Source organism: Procambarus clarkii, chromosome 63 (genome assembly GCF_040958095.1).
Source record: "Procambarus clarkii isolate CNS0578487 chromosome 63, FALCON_Pclarkii_2.0, whole genome shotgun sequence".
NCBI classification, from domain to species: Eukaryota; Metazoa; Arthropoda; class Malacostraca; order Decapoda; family Cambaridae; genus Procambarus; species Procambarus clarkii.
In genome coordinates, this window is record NC_091212.1 from 13,441,537 (window position 1) to 13,457,605 (window position 16,069).

Genomic DNA, 16,069 nt, shown 5'->3' on the forward strand with positions numbered 1-16,069 from the left:
AAATCCTGCACTTTTCAGCTGTGCAGTTCAATTAATTTATTTTAAATCATAAAACAAAACAAATTACAGTACAGGGGTACCTCGGTTTAAGAATTTAATCCGTTCCTGGAGACAGCTCGTAAACCGAAGCTAATTTCCCCATAAGAAGTACAAATGGGAAATGAATTAATCCGTTCCCGACTACCCAAAAACTTTACTTCAAACTTAATTTTATACCTAATTCATCCAAATCTACACTACAAAAGTATATTCAAGTTATTACTTACCCTTGCTGATGACTCCTGTTGGCGTATGGAAGATGGTGAGGAAGGGGGAGGAGGAGAGGTGTTACTGTTTGGAAGGGGAGTCCCCTTCCATTATAACATCAGGGAGTAAAGATTTTTCTGGAGTGCACTCTGGCACGTTTTGCCTGCATACCACTAGGACCTGCTTGTGGCTCACTGCTTGCTTGTCTTACTAAGAATCTGTCTAAAGACTTGTTTTTCCCTACATTTTAACACTTGTCTGTAGTAAGACATCACATTGTCATTTAAAAGGTCAATGCAACGGCCTGCTACAGCTTTATCTGGGTGAGTTTTTTCAACAAAACTTTGCAGTTCTTCCCATACTTCACACATTTTCTTAACGAGGAAGGGACATCCTCTACTCAACTATTTTCTTAGGTTGAACCTTACCACTGGCTTTCTTGGGACCCATGGCGAGATATATAATAACTTTTATGCTCAAATGGGCAAAAATCAGACAAAAAACTGTAAATCCTTGTAAAGAATTCAGGCGGGATAGTCACTGGGCGCGAGGCACTGGTAAACTGAGGCTTTTCTCCCCAGCTCATATTTCAGCATGGGGCTGCTTTTCGAAAGTCCACTTTATTGGGAGGCCTTGTACATCCAAAGACTCGGCTGGACCAGAACTAAACTCTGGGAGCTACCGAGGCCCCACTAGAAAGTAATAGTAGTAGGCATCCATCAATTTCAGGAGACTATAGAGTTGCGCTAGAAAGTGGCATTTTAATATATACAACAACCAATTTTTTTGATATTGTACTTTACAGTACATTACTCTATTAGTAAAAGGTACATATCTACTGCCTACATTTGTTAAAATGAAACCCAAATTTGGATCGGCATTGAGATTGCAATACTATACAGTACCTATTCCTTATTACTTATAATGTTCTCTGAACTTGTCTGCACTCTACTTATAAAAATACACAGCTGAAGAACCTGGCGAGATACAGTACACAATGTGATTTGCCATTCCTATTTTAGTATGAATTTATAATTGTGTCTGGACTGAAAGATCATTTGCTGTCTAACATTCATCAGGAATTATCCTTCCTTTTAAGAAATCTAGAAAATTCAATAACTCCCTTAGGGATTTTCAACTAACAATTCTTAAAAGTTTACAGATGGAACTTGTAGAATCAGAGTTCATTTAATGTGGCATTTGGAACACTTGTTGTTTATCCCCTTGCAGCAGGTAAATTTGTCAATGCCATGCCTTTTAACCTTTAAAAAGAGTATGATACAACTTGGAAATGTTATATTTTAACTTCATCATTAGCTTTCGCCTTTCAGGGGTAACCTGTCACCTTCATATCAACAATTTGAACCGATTTCCACAAGACTGTTTTGAGCAATAATTTATTTTGATTTGCTATCAATGATCTCATCCCTTTTCTTTCAGTTGGTGTTTATTATTTTCTTGACACTCTCACAAATTATAACAACAATGTCTTTGCCATATTCAAAGTCAAATATAAACTGCAATCGACAGTACTGTACATTAACCTGGCCAACCACTTGCGCTTTCAAGTTCTCCGTTGCTAAAAAAAATTAGGTAGAAGATGCTTTGAGCAATTGTTAAAGCACATCTGGACAATAGATAGGCACACACTTAAATTTCATGTTTTTCCCTGTTGCAAAATTAGAGTACAGCTACCCTGTTCAAGGACCAGGGGCCGGATTCAGGAAGGTACTTACGAAGGTTTTTCCTCTTAGCTAAGAACGAATTCCTTCTTAGCGCCTTCGTGGCGGCTACGTCCGTATTCAAAGAGCTACCCTAAGTGGAAAAACCTTCGTAAGTTCATTCCGGGATTTAAGTGTGGTTTCGACCACTCGTAGCTTTACGTAAACTGGATATAAGTCATTTTTTCTCTACTACATAACACTGGGATTGATTTATGATATTGGAACATGACCAAAATATTATAGCTGGTGAATCTAGTGAAGAGGAATCCTTCGTGTTAGTTATATATGCATTCTCTGCTTGAAACTTGAAGTAAATATGTGTTTGATGATAGTAGAATTAGTTTTATAATAGCAAGATATTATACCAGTAGTTATTAAGTAAATAAACACTGGTGAACATGAAATATGAGAGAAGGTGATGAGCCCTGCCTGATGGGATCATTTACTATCACCAAATGCCCCTGTTCACCTAGTAGTAAGGGTGTACCTTAGCTATACATACCCATTTCTAATTTATTTAGTTTGGTTTTATTTTGAAATTAAATCTGGGTGAGACATAAAATAAAAATATGCTGCACAAATGATGTTAGGTAAGGAGAAGGGTAAAAATGTCACAAACTTTATTCATTGAATACTTAAAGCTATAATTATGACTATATACTGTAGATTATTAAAAAAGAGAGAGGGAAGTAGGGGTCCAAAACCTCTTCCTGTTATACAATTTGGGTGTGGAACAAGTAATTATCAAAAGAAGGCACCATGCCGGGAAGGCTATGTAGCAGTAAGGCAGCTACTTATTTGAGAAATGCTTATTTTATTTACCTTATAAGCTGAGGCAACTTATTTTATTTGAGGAATACTCAGCTGATTCCTCTACATTTAGCATGGAACAAATTTGTGTCCAAGACCTCTTCCTGTTACTCAATTTGGCTGTGTGTAACCAAACTAGAAGTGCTCTACAAATCAAGGGACCCAGAATGTGGAATGACCTCCCGAATCATGTCAAAGGCTGTACCTCTCTCAACCAGTTTAAGAGTTAAACCAAGTACTGCCTAATTAACTCCATGTAACCTAACTTACCTCCTAAATGTCAACCCATGTCCTGCTATTTTTTAAACAACGCTGTTCACCAACATGTTCAATTGCTGAGTTATGCTATGCTAACCCCCCTTTTTGTATTTTTTATTCCTTCTTTCAACACAATTTATACCTAATCCCGATTACTAAGTTTTAGTCTGTGTTTTTTCCCCCACACCTTGCCCGAAATGCTGTGAGTATTAGTGGCTTTAGGTATTGTATGTACTAGCTCTTGTCTATAAATCCAACATTATGTTTGTAAATCAACTGTATGTACTTTTCCTGAATAAAATGTATTTATTATTTATTTTTTAATCAGTAAATATTAAAAGAAGGCACCAAGCTGGGAAGGCTATGTAGCACCATTGTGTGTAACAATAAACCAAATTTTTTTTAACAAATAATGCACCTGTATGGTAAAACAAATCCTGTCAGCTGTAAAAATATTGATGCAGTTATTTAAATGAAAAGTATAATGAAAGAAATATTACTGGTTTATTTTTATCCTATCTTTTTGTACTGTACAGTATATCCAAGGAAGTGAAAAATTGCGACATAATGCACAATTTAATGAATGATTAGCATGGATTAGCAGTTCAAAAGAAATATGACTTGTATTACATATCAACATGAGATCTTAATGATCCATGGTCAACATGATTTAATAAGGATAATACAGTACTGTATTTGTAATAATACAAACTATAATTTAAAATCTTTATTACTGATTTTTTTTATTAAGAAGATTAGGTATACACAGCAATGTGCTGCTACCCTATTCTATATGGAATATTACACAGTGTAGATAAAAAACTAGCTATAAGTTTATCTAATACTCCCATCTCACAGGATGGTTAGACATACTGTACATGGAATCAATTTAGAAAATACCAGCCTCAATACAAAAAACAAATCAACTCTGACTAAACAACTCTAAGCAATTTTCACAAGAGGTAAGCACTGAATCATGGAAACATTATATTATAATTACTCTTACCAGTTTCTACAAAACTCCTCTCAAACAATGTATTTTTAAACATGTTTAGGTATACATAGCAATGTGCTGCTTTCCTATTCTGTATAAAGGAGCACACAGTGTAGATCAAAAACCAGCTACCAGCTCACCCAACATCTTCACCTCACAGGATGGCCAGTCATACATGGAATTAGGAGAGAACAAAATACTTAATGCTGATCTATTAGCCTCCACTGGCAAAATCTGGGTGCAGCACAAGAATATCTTCCAATATTCCTGAGTGTATGAAGTAATTACAGAGCTCAAAATACCTCATACCATTTGGTATGAAGTCACTGATAACAGGACAATCACAGATATAGTGTTGGAGAGTATGTTCTCTCAAGTAGGACTGAAAACAGATGTTTTTTTTCCACCAAGAGGGCTATAAACCCATGGAACCGCCTACCCGCTGAAGCCGTAAATGCCAAATTCCAGCTAAAAAATATCATTAAGACAATTGGCGGGCCCTTTAACAAGCCGCCGGCTTTCTGTTCTCTTCGAGGCCACTAGATAGTTAGTGGCCCTTGGGTAAATTCAGTAAATATATACAATAATTGTCAGCGCATCTTCCGAGCAACAAGGACAGCTACACAGTATCTCTTAGAATTACGTAGGTAAACAACAAATGTAACATATTTGTTTACTACAATGTCGGTGCTGGCTGTAGAAGTTGAAAAAATATTGTTTTACTTCGAAATATACTAATTTTATAAGAAAATTCGACGTAAATAGGCGGCAGTAGAGCTCCGATAAGCCAGCGCTAAATCTTCAATATGAAGAATGTTGCTGCTCTCTGATTGGCCAAACGAAACACAGTAGTGACCTCTATCGGCACGCAGGTGAACCAACAATTTTCTTCCTAAGTACTGTATACCTTATTGAATCGCACCTAAGCATCTTCTTAGGGCGCACTTAGGAACCTTCGTAGCAAACCCACTTACGAAGAAATACACAGAGCTTCCTGAATCTAGGTCCAGGCCGCTGGGACATTAAGCCCCGAAATCATCGCAAGGTAACCCTGCTTATGGCCGATTTCACTTGTGACCCTGCTGTCTTGATGCCTTATAAGATACCAGCTTATGTCTAAGCACAGATGCTTTTTATTCTTATCTTGTGATGATGTGATGATATCTTTGCCAGTGAATTATTTTTACATTGAAACTGGTAACCCAATTCTACAGGATAGACAATAGCTGTACCATCTTTATTTCTTTACGAGGAATTGCATCTAACATCACTCAAATTTTCTATTTGTATTTTCTACACTTCAACCAATGTTCACACACTGTATTCCTATCATGTTATTTAATAACATTAATAAGAAACCTACTAGAATATTAGTCATTTTAACTATGTGCTAATTTCCATAAATTGCACTGGATGTCTCTCTTCATGGCATGTCTCCATTGTGCATCTCAGCAAGCGTTTACTACACTTGTGGATTTGTTCATAAGCCTTTACTGATGCAGTATTTTCAAAACCTTTACTCTTCTCAGTACTGTAAATTGAAAAAAAAATTCTTTAAACATTCATAACTATTCACATTTCACTACTAATTGTAAACGTGTCTGTGGCCGTATTTGGAGTCATTTCTTTGAATCATTTTCTCAGATACTGTACAGTATTATGATTATGTATTTCCTTCCTTCCTTCTGAGGCAACTTGTTTTTGCATATGAGACATAACCCACGTCATGACTACCAAATGAATAGCATTACATTACAGCAGATTGATGAAGAAAAGGACCTCGGAGTCAAGGTTGACCACACTTACACCTAGATAAGTTAAGATATTTATTCAGGTAAAAGTACATATTGAAAATGAGTTACATACATAATGTCGGATTAATAGATAGAGCTAGTACATACAATGCCTGAAGCCACTAATCCGCAAGGAAATACGGGCTCACCATAGCCCGTGCTACTTGGAACATTTTGTTCTAGGTAGCGAAACTTTAACAACAATACTAATACGCACAGCGTTTCGGGCAAGGTGGGGAAAAAAAAACTTAGACTAAAACTTAATACTAATTGAAATCATAAGCATAAATTGAATTGAAAAAAATACCTGTTTAAAACACTACTGAATTTCAAAATCCCGCGCTAGAAAATCTTCAGGAAAAATGGGGGGACCTTTGACACGACGCGCTGGCTTTTTTTGAGATATATACAAGAGTTGTTACATTCTTGTAGAGCCACTAGTACGCGTAGCGTTTCGGGCAGGGCCCTGGAATACGATCCCCGCCGCGAAGAATCGTTGTTACATCCAAGTACACATTTTACTGTTGCGTTAAACAGAGGCTACAGTTAAGGAATTGCGCCCAGTAAATCCTCTCCGGCCAGGATACGAACGCATGACATAGCGCTCGCGGAACGCCAGGCGAGTGTCTTACCACTACACCACGGAGACTGTAGAGACTTCTTATCCTAGTGGAGGCCACTAGAGATATAGTGACCCTCAGGTAAGTTCAAGTAAATATTGTAATTGTCTTGCATAAAATACCGTTTTCTTGCATAGTAAAGAGAGAGAACGAAAACATCTTAATGGGTAACTATAATAAAAATTACAGTTAGGCTACCTGGATGATTGTCTGTTCCTGTGCCAGGTAAGTTCACTACGAGCTCACCATAGCCCGTGCTACTTGGAACGTGTTCCGAGTAACTGAATCTATAAACAACAACAACAACTACCTGGATGAAATGCTTTTGTTTTTCATTCTCTCACTGAAAGTGGGTGGCCCGGGAAGGTGGGGGGAAAGAAGGGAGCTCTACTTCTTGTTTATATATTTTTTTGTTTGGAAAACTCGTACCATGCAGTACTGACGGCGCCAGTACTGTTGTGATTGCTTATTCCTCAGTTATGCTGAACCTCGTGACGCAGGACACCGTGTACGGTGTACAGTGACTTGTACGTACTAAGTCTCTGGAGTTTTTGAACACATGTGGAGACTGACAGAAGCACTGTTCATACCAGAGAGCGCCACCAGTCATTGAAAGTTGCACAAGAAATGGGAACCGCAATAACTACAGACCTATATCAATCCTCCCAAACTTGTCAAAAATTGTTGAAAAACTAATCTAAAAGCAGCTTTACTCTTATCTAGCCAAACACAATATACTTAGCCCTTGCCAATATGGCTTCAGACCCAAAAAAAGCACTAACGATGCACTTATTAGTATGCTTAACTCGATTCATACAGTTCTTGATAAAAATGAGTTCCCTGTTGGGTTATTTGTGGACCTGCGTAAGGCTTTTGACACTGTCAACCACCAAAACCTTCTTCTTAAACTACATCATTATGGAGTCAGAGGACACTCCCTGCAATACCTCAAATCCTACCTTACTGACAGGCTCCAGTATGTTTCTGTGAATAATTCAATTTCTCCCACCCTACCCATCAACATTGGTGTTCCTCAGGGCAGCATACTTGGCCCTCTCCTCTTTCTCATTTACATTAATGACCTTCCAAATGCCTCCCTACACCTCAAACCAATTCTATTTGCTGACGACACAACCTTCATTTACTCCAGTCCTGACCCCCTTGCTCTAAATGCCACAGTAAATACTGAGCTAAATAAAGTCCACCTTTGGCTAACTGCCAACAAACTCACCCTTAACATTGACAAAACTTTCTATATTCTGTTTGGCAATAAATCCTCTAATCAAATAAATCTCAAAATAAACAATACCCAAATTTGTAACAAATTAGATGGCAAATTCCTTGGCATTCTCATTGACCACAAACTGAATTTCCAGGGCCACATTCTAAATATATAAAAAAAAAAGTTTCAAAAACTGTTGGCATTCTTTCTAAGATCAGATATTATGTACCCCGCCCTGCCCTGGTAACTCTCTATTACTCCCTCGTCTATCCATATCTGAACTATGGTATTTGTGCTTGGGGTTCTACTACCCAAAATCATTTACGTCCTCTAATTACTCAACACAAAGCTGCTATTAGGACAATATCCAACTCTGGCCCCAGACATCACTCGGTACCCCTACTCAAATCTCTGAATATGTTAGACATTAAGTCACTGCACATTCTCTCATGTGTATTATACATATATAAAACGCTAAACTGTAATGCCAATCCTGATCTCAAAAGCTTCATAGAAGGTTGTAACAGAACCCATGAGCACCACACCAGAAATAAATACAGTTTTGATATTCCTAGAGTACGACTTAATCAAACTAGAAATGCTCTACAAATCAAGGGACCCAGATTGTGGAATGACCTTCCCAACCATGTTAAAGACTGTATCTCTCTCAACCAGTTTAAGATAAAAACGAAGCTATACCTAATAAATTCCCAGTAACCTACCTTACCCCTCTAATGTCATCCAATGTCTGTTTTTTTTTTAAAGAGCGCTGTTTGTCGACAGAATTGTATTTGTGCTGCTTTTTCAGCTATGTTTTCATTCCATGTTTTCATTTTACTCTTTATGCTCAATTAGTATTAAGCTTTAGTCATTTAAGTTTTTTATGCCCGAAACGCTTTGCGTAACAGTGGCTTTAGGCATTGTATGTACTAGCCCTATCTATAAATCCATCACTCATTGTAAAATCTCTTTTATGTACCTTACCTAAATAAACATTTTGATTTTTTTTTTATAAAAAATAATAACAAAAGTAAAAAGCCAACCAAACCGTAGGAATAGTCAAATACACCTTTGACTTCAAGGAAAAGAAAGTGGTTGTTCAACAGTACAAATCACTGGCGTCCGCACTTGGATTATTGTCTCCAAGCACGGAGACCATCTTCAGAAGGACATATATCTGCTTTGGAGAACGTACAAAGAGCTACATAAATCCTCCCAGACCTAAGTCGACTCTCATACCAGGAACGGTTGAGGGCCACAACTCTGCAAGATAGACACGACAGGGTTGTATCGCGTCGAAACCTTTAAAATACTGACCGGGATGGAGAATATTAATCCAGACCACTTCCTCAAAAGGTCAAATGTAACACATACAAGAGGTAACAGCTTCAAGGTCAACTAGCCACAATGTATGGCTGAAAACAGGAGATGTTCTTTCACCCAAAGGGTTGTAAGCCTGTGGAACCGCCTACCCGTCTGAGCTGTCGATGCAGCTATTACAGTACTTCAGTTTAAAATTCAGACCCTGTCGTGGTCAATAAAAAGAGTTGGTGGCTCTCAGTTAAACTTAGGTAAATTGTTGCAGCAGCAGGAGTGTGTGTACCCACTCTCTCTACCAGTAGTATGACTGTTTATTACCGACTGAAGCTGTGACCCTTCCCACAGCTACTAACTATACGCTACAGCCAGGTCCACACACACACTGTTGCTGAATACAGGAAGCTGTGATGTATCGGTGCCAGCCGTCCTACCCTTTCCAAGCATCGAACCCGGAACTACAATGCCTTCTGTCAGGGAAATTACTGATATCCCAGGGAGTATTAGAAGGAATAAATGCTGGCATTAGGTATCGGGTGACGCTCAGGAAACTCTTGGTAACCCCATGCACGCGGGGAAGCGCCAAGAGAGCGGTGGGTGTCCCTTGGGGGTTGTGTGTGGCTTCCTCTGACCCTCCTGTAAAATATCCTCAACTACGTAGATGTTTGTAACTACGCCACAACACCTTAACTAGCATCTACACGAGCCAAACCCATCCCCATTCCCTGCTGCTCCCCTCCCCCCTGCACCCCGTTCTCCCGATAAGGAAACCGACAATATCAACGGTGACTTTAATAAATTATAAAGCCTCATCACAGATCGGGGAACGACGCCGAGTTATCCCTGTGATACAGCTTACGATATTCCCCGCTACCCCATGCCATTCAGCACCGCTCCTGTGCCAGGTAAGTCCACTACGGGCTCACCATAGCCCGTGCTACTTGGAAACTACTATCGAAACTACTTCAGAGTAGCTGAATCTATAACAACAATAATACCCCATATCCTTAATCATTGCACTATTCCACAGTCTTTGATAACACAGTACAATCAGGAGCAAACGAAGCACCTTTCGTCGCATAGGTTTTTATGCATTACATAAATTATTATTCTCGCGTTATCTTAGTTGTGTCAAAATGTGTGTCTCTGTCTCTCTGTCTGTCTGTCTGTCTGTCTGTCTGTCTCTCTGTCTGTCTGTCTGTCTGTCTGTCTGTCTGTCTGTGGTGTGTGTGGTGTGTGTGGTGTGTGTGTGTGTGTGTGTGTGTGTGTGTGTGTGTGTGTGTGTGTGTGTGTGTGTGTGTGTGTGTGTGTGTGTGTGTGTGTGTGTGTGTGTGTGTGTGTCCCCAGAACACATACCTACAGTTGCTTCATCTTGTATTGCCCTAACCGCTGTGCGTATTAGTGGCTTTAGGAAATAGTATGTACTATCTCCATCTAAGAAATCCAACATTCAGTTTGTAACTCATTTTGTATGCGTGTACTTTTACCTGAATAAACATTATTAATATTATTATTAGTATTACCGGGTGACAATACAGAACTACAGCCGAGTCATCTTGCATTACCCCGGTGACGACACTGTACAGAATCTCTCATCTCAGAGACGCGGATATAACGACCGGACATCAGAGTGAATTATTCACTGGAGTCTCGGCATTTGATTGGCTTTTCATACATGAGGCAAGGCACAGCTTCGTTAAGTAATAACCGGAGTGCCAGCATTTCATTGCGTATTATTATTTAAAGAGTGGTGGTGAGAGGACACTGGCAACGATGTAGGCTTTTTATAATTCACGGAGTGCTGCTCGCATGCCGTTCACATCAAGAAACATTTACTGAGGAGCAGATATCATACTGGATATCATACAGATTAGTCAATCTCCCGCTATCCAGAGAATCTATCGAAACTGATGGTGCTACAGGAGAGGACACACACACAAGTCTGTGCCCTGTAGTTGTTACAACCGCTCCGCCAGACGAACGCAGGTCTATCCGGATTAAGAACATGTTCTATCCGTCTAGGGCCAATAGTTTTTAGTTTAGTTCATTTATTATGCACCCTATACCCATCTTGTGGGCGGTAGTGGAAAGGGTTACAGAGGCACATAATGGGCTCAGGGACTGAACCCCACAATTCATTTAGCTAAGCAAGTTACAATCTTGATGAGCTAGTTACAAAATTCAATATAAGTCGTCACATCAACAATGGGTTCGAGATCGACCTCAAGTAGGGCCAATAGCTGTCTGGTCACTAAATAATTATGGACAGTAGATATTACTCTCAAATCCCATTATTTTACCAGAGTTCGATTCCAGGAAGGAACTTTCATCCACGAATATGCTTGCTATAATCCATCCTGGAAAAATTATGGTTCTGTACCAATAGCTACTGTGGATGGAATATAGAAAATGTAGACTGTTTTAACCTCAAACGGTCTACAGGTATATTGAAGACAATCTTAAACACGGTAAACCATATTAGATCTAGGTTTACTTTTTAAGCTAAATAAGTAATCCTAGATCTAATATGGTGAATCATAAGACTAAATGAGTAAGTGTGTGTGTGTGTGTGGGATATGCTCTATATAGAGTTTAATTTGGTTGTTGCGTTCTTTCTCTGGCTCTGTAGAACACTGTACAACCCGTGGCTCTCTAAGTACAACAGTACTTAAAAAAGTACTGTTGTACTAAAAGTACAACAGTACTTCAAATTTTATACATTCCTTCCATAATAACTATAGGTAGTCTCATTTATAAAGGCTGGGCTGTTTTTTTTTATAAAATGCATCATGTAATTAAAATACAAAAAATACACTTCATAAAGCCATTGCCAAAAATCAGGGTTTTTCAAAATCAGGGTCTGGTCAAAATCAGGGTCTGGTCAAAATCAGGGTCTGGTCAAAATCAGGGTCTGGTCAAAATCAGGGTCTGGTCAAAATCAGGGTCTGGTCAAAATCAGGGGTTTTCAAAATCAGGGTCTGGTCAAAATCAGGGTTTTTCAAAATCAGGGTCTGGTCAAAATCAGGGTTTTTCAAAATCAGGGTCTGGTCAAAATCAGGGTTTTTCAAAATCAGGGTCTGGTCAAAATCAGGGTTTTTCAAAATCAGGGTCTGGTCAAAATCAGGGTTTTTCAAAATCAGGGTCTGGTCAACATCAGGGTTTTTAATCATGGAATATGTCCTTTTATAACCATTTTCCAAATAATGTATTTCAAATAATTTGACTAGAATGAGTTTTTTTGTCCTTGAACATTATTGATACTTATCTATAATTTTATATCATGTACCTTCATGTGATACTTGTGTTACATCACATGTATCATATGAAGAATTTTAATGCTATCTTGAGGTTATCTTGAGATGATTTCGGGGCTTTTTAGTGTCCCCGCGGCCCGGTCCTCGACCAGGCCTCCACCCCCAGGAAGCAGCCCGTGACAGCTGACTAACACCCAGGTACCTATTTTACTGCTAGGTCAGGGGGGCATCAGGGTGAAAGAAACTCAGCCCATTGTTTCTCGCCGGCGCCTGGGATCGAACCCAGAACCACAGGATCACAAGTCCAGCGTGCTGTCCGCTCGGCCGACCGGCTCCCTGGATCAAATCTGTGAGAGCACATATGGTGCACTTACTTAAAGGAAAATTAGGCCAGAGTGGTGATTGGTCAAGTGGGGATAGGCGACGAATAGTAGGCGAGAGGAACACTTTTTTCTCGAGGGATAGAGCCAGGGCTAGTTCTCTGCTGCCAGGACGGGGGATGGGCGATAAGAGATGTCTCTCGTCCTACATAGTTGTAGGATAGAAGGAATAACTAGTGTAGATTTAACTTTGCTCAGGTCTATTAAATGTTGTTGGCGCGCTCGGTGTATTACTGGCCTCAGACTGCTCGTTTAGCGGCCGACGGCTCCTCGCACAGCGGCCGACGGCTCCCCGCACAGCGGCCGACGGCTCCTCGCACAGCGGCCGACGGCTCCTCGCACAGCGGCCGACGGCTCCCCGCACAGCGGCCGACGGCTCCCCGCACAGCGGCCGACGGCTCCCCGCACAGCGGCCGACGGCTCCCCGCACAGCGGCCGACTCGTTGTCACCGCCAACTCCGCTTGTCCTAACAATACCAATAGAGAGCTGAAGGGGTCACCTCGTTCTCTGCATTTACCATAACGAACAAAATAAGTGCTAAGACGCATGAACCCAAGCCACCCACCTAACCCAAACAACCTACGAATAGAAAACCCTCGATATATCTGTGAGCCGCTACTTTTCAAATTACCCCGTATTTTGCACGTTGGGGAGGACTATAACCCACACAATAAGGCGCATTAGTTTAAAGGACGAATTTGCTACACCAGTAATTACCTAAATGTAATTACCTAAGTGTAGTTACAGGATGAGAGCTACGCTCGTGGTGTCCCGTCTTCCCAGCACTCTTTGTGCTGTGAATAGTTCTGCATCAGTCTGGCTTAAGGCACTGTACTTGGTTGAAGGGGGAAAAATGGGTTGATCTCCACTATTTTATTGAATGGGAGGAAAGAATTTGGAATATAAATTGATAACCGAGGGAACCAGTCGGCCGAGCGGACAGCACGCTGGACTTGTGATCCTGTGGTCCTGGGTTCGATCCCAGGCGCCGGCGAGAAACATTGGGCAGTTTCTTTCACCCTATGTCCCTGTTACCTAGCAGTAAAATAGGTACCTGGGTGCTAGTCAGCTGTCACGGGCTGCTTCCTGGGGGTGGAGGCCTGGTCGAGGACCGGGCCGCGGGGACACTAAAAAGCCCCGAAATCATCTGAAGATAACCTGAAGATAACGTCGTAGTTTCGGTGTGTGTTTGGCGGGAGCTCCTTGCACCACCGTGGCCGTCTTAATAGGAAGGATGATAATTATTTGTGTGGATGATTACCATCCCAAATAACCAGCGGTGGAATGGTACTCACTGACTGCGGGGGTGGGGCCTAATAGCTGAGGGGACAGTGCTCTGGACTCGTAATCCTTGTTTGGGTTCGATCCCCGGTGATGGCAGAAATAAAATGGGCAGAGTTTCTTTCTGATGCCCCTGTTACCTAGCAGTAAAATAGGTACCTGGGAGTAAGACAGCTGTTACGAGCTGCTTCCTCCCTCCCTCTCTCTACACTATTCAGAGACACTCCACAGTGAATGTTACCATTCCTGTTTTTTCCACCATTGAAGCAAACGTGAGAGAGAGAGAGAGAGAGCGCGAGGAAGAGAGCAAGAGAGAGAGCGCTGATCACCCCAAAAGTCCTCGTCCCGACAATCGTCTCACCGAACCATCCACAGGTGATTCACTGGCCCTCCTACACCAGAAGAACTTCATTCACCACCTTGCGTTACTCTGACGAACAACCCCTGAAGACCCCTGGAACGAGAATGAATGCCTTTGTTCAGGTAAACCAATCTTCCCCTGCTGGACGAAAGACCGGCTACCCCCTGTGATTGGCGCTGACGCTTCATCTGGCATATTCTAGCCAATCAAATTTGATCACGGGATTGACTCTCCCCTGATTGGCTGAAATTGCCATGTCTCTCCACCTCCGAAGATTCTTGGATCTACCATTTTCCCCTTCGTAGACGAACAAAGGAAAATTAGAATATGTCAGACATTTTAATCCCAAAGAAAATGGCAAACTATAATTGTGATGGTAAACAGTTATCAAAAAGAACACGCCAATCCGACAGGACTAAGTAGCACAAATATGTTAGCAAGTACACTAGGTTTCATTCTCAACTCACATTCGAGGATCCCGGGTTCGATTCCCGTGCGGGAGGGGGGCATTTCTGGATTAATCTTTTTAGCGTATATACAGCGATAAGCGGGGCACGGTTCACGGTGTATATATACCTTGTGGATATCCCTCTACTGACAGGAGGAAGGGAATGTGTGACATGGGCCCACGAGGAGTGATCAGGAAGTGAGGGCAGAGGCTACAGTGTGAAGGGCAGTGTCATGGCTCTACGACGACAACTGAGCGTCTCTGATTGATGAAGATTAAGCCACTCAAAAGATGGCACGGGCATGAATAGCCCGTAAGTGGTGGTGACCCTTTTGAGCCATTACCAATATCAAGAGCTGATACTGGAGATCTGTGGAGGTGCGACTGCACCCTGCGTGACGGGAGATGTCTCCCGTGTGAGCGTCTCTGATTGATAAAGATTAAGCCACCCAAGAGGTGGCACGGGCATGAATAGCCCGTAAGTGGTACAATGAGCGTCTCTGCTAAGAGTCATGTTTTATACTGCGCTGGGGAGGTAGGGAACGCGGTTGTAGAGGTAGGGAGTGTACTGATTTCAGGGCTGGCGGTCGGACAGTCCGGCGGGCGGTCGGTCGGACGGTCCGGCGGGCGGTTATCTTGAGGTTATCTTGAGATGATTTCGGGGCTTTAGTGTCCCCGCGGCCCGGTCCTCGACCAGGCCTCCACCCCCAGGAAGCAGCCCGTGACAGCTGACTAACACCCAGGTACCTATTTTACTGCTAGGTAACAGGGGCATTCAGGGTGAAAGAAACTCTGCCCATTTGTTTCTGCCTCGTGCGGGAATCGAACCCGCGCCACAGAATTACGAGCCCTGCGCGCTATCCACCAGGCTACGAGGCCCCGGCGGTGGCTACTAGAGGATTCTCGTCTAGTTGTTCACACCTAGATGTGCCTGCGAGGGAGTAGAACTTCGACTCCTTGGTTCCGCCTCCTAGCTACCCGTTGCTCCCGGCCGTTTCTCCAAGTAACTAAACTGAATAATGGGTCTTTGAGGTCGGCCGCTAGATGTATACATGAGCCTTGCCTAAGAATGAGTTGTCATATATTCATTGTTTCAGGTTCTATTTTGTGTGGATAAATTCGCAGTTAAATTAACCAGTTATTAAAAATTAGAAAACGTCGTAATTGAACATTTAGTAAGCCAAGTTACTTAACGAAACCCATTGACCACTTCTGAAGATCTCATTTGCAAATCATTTGTATAATCTGGTTATGCAAGTCCTTTCAACGTGCGGGAATTAAAACTTAATACCTGTATATCATTTCAAAGAAGCATAATCGGCTCTATCATCATCCTTCCGAGAATTACGCACCTCTGGGA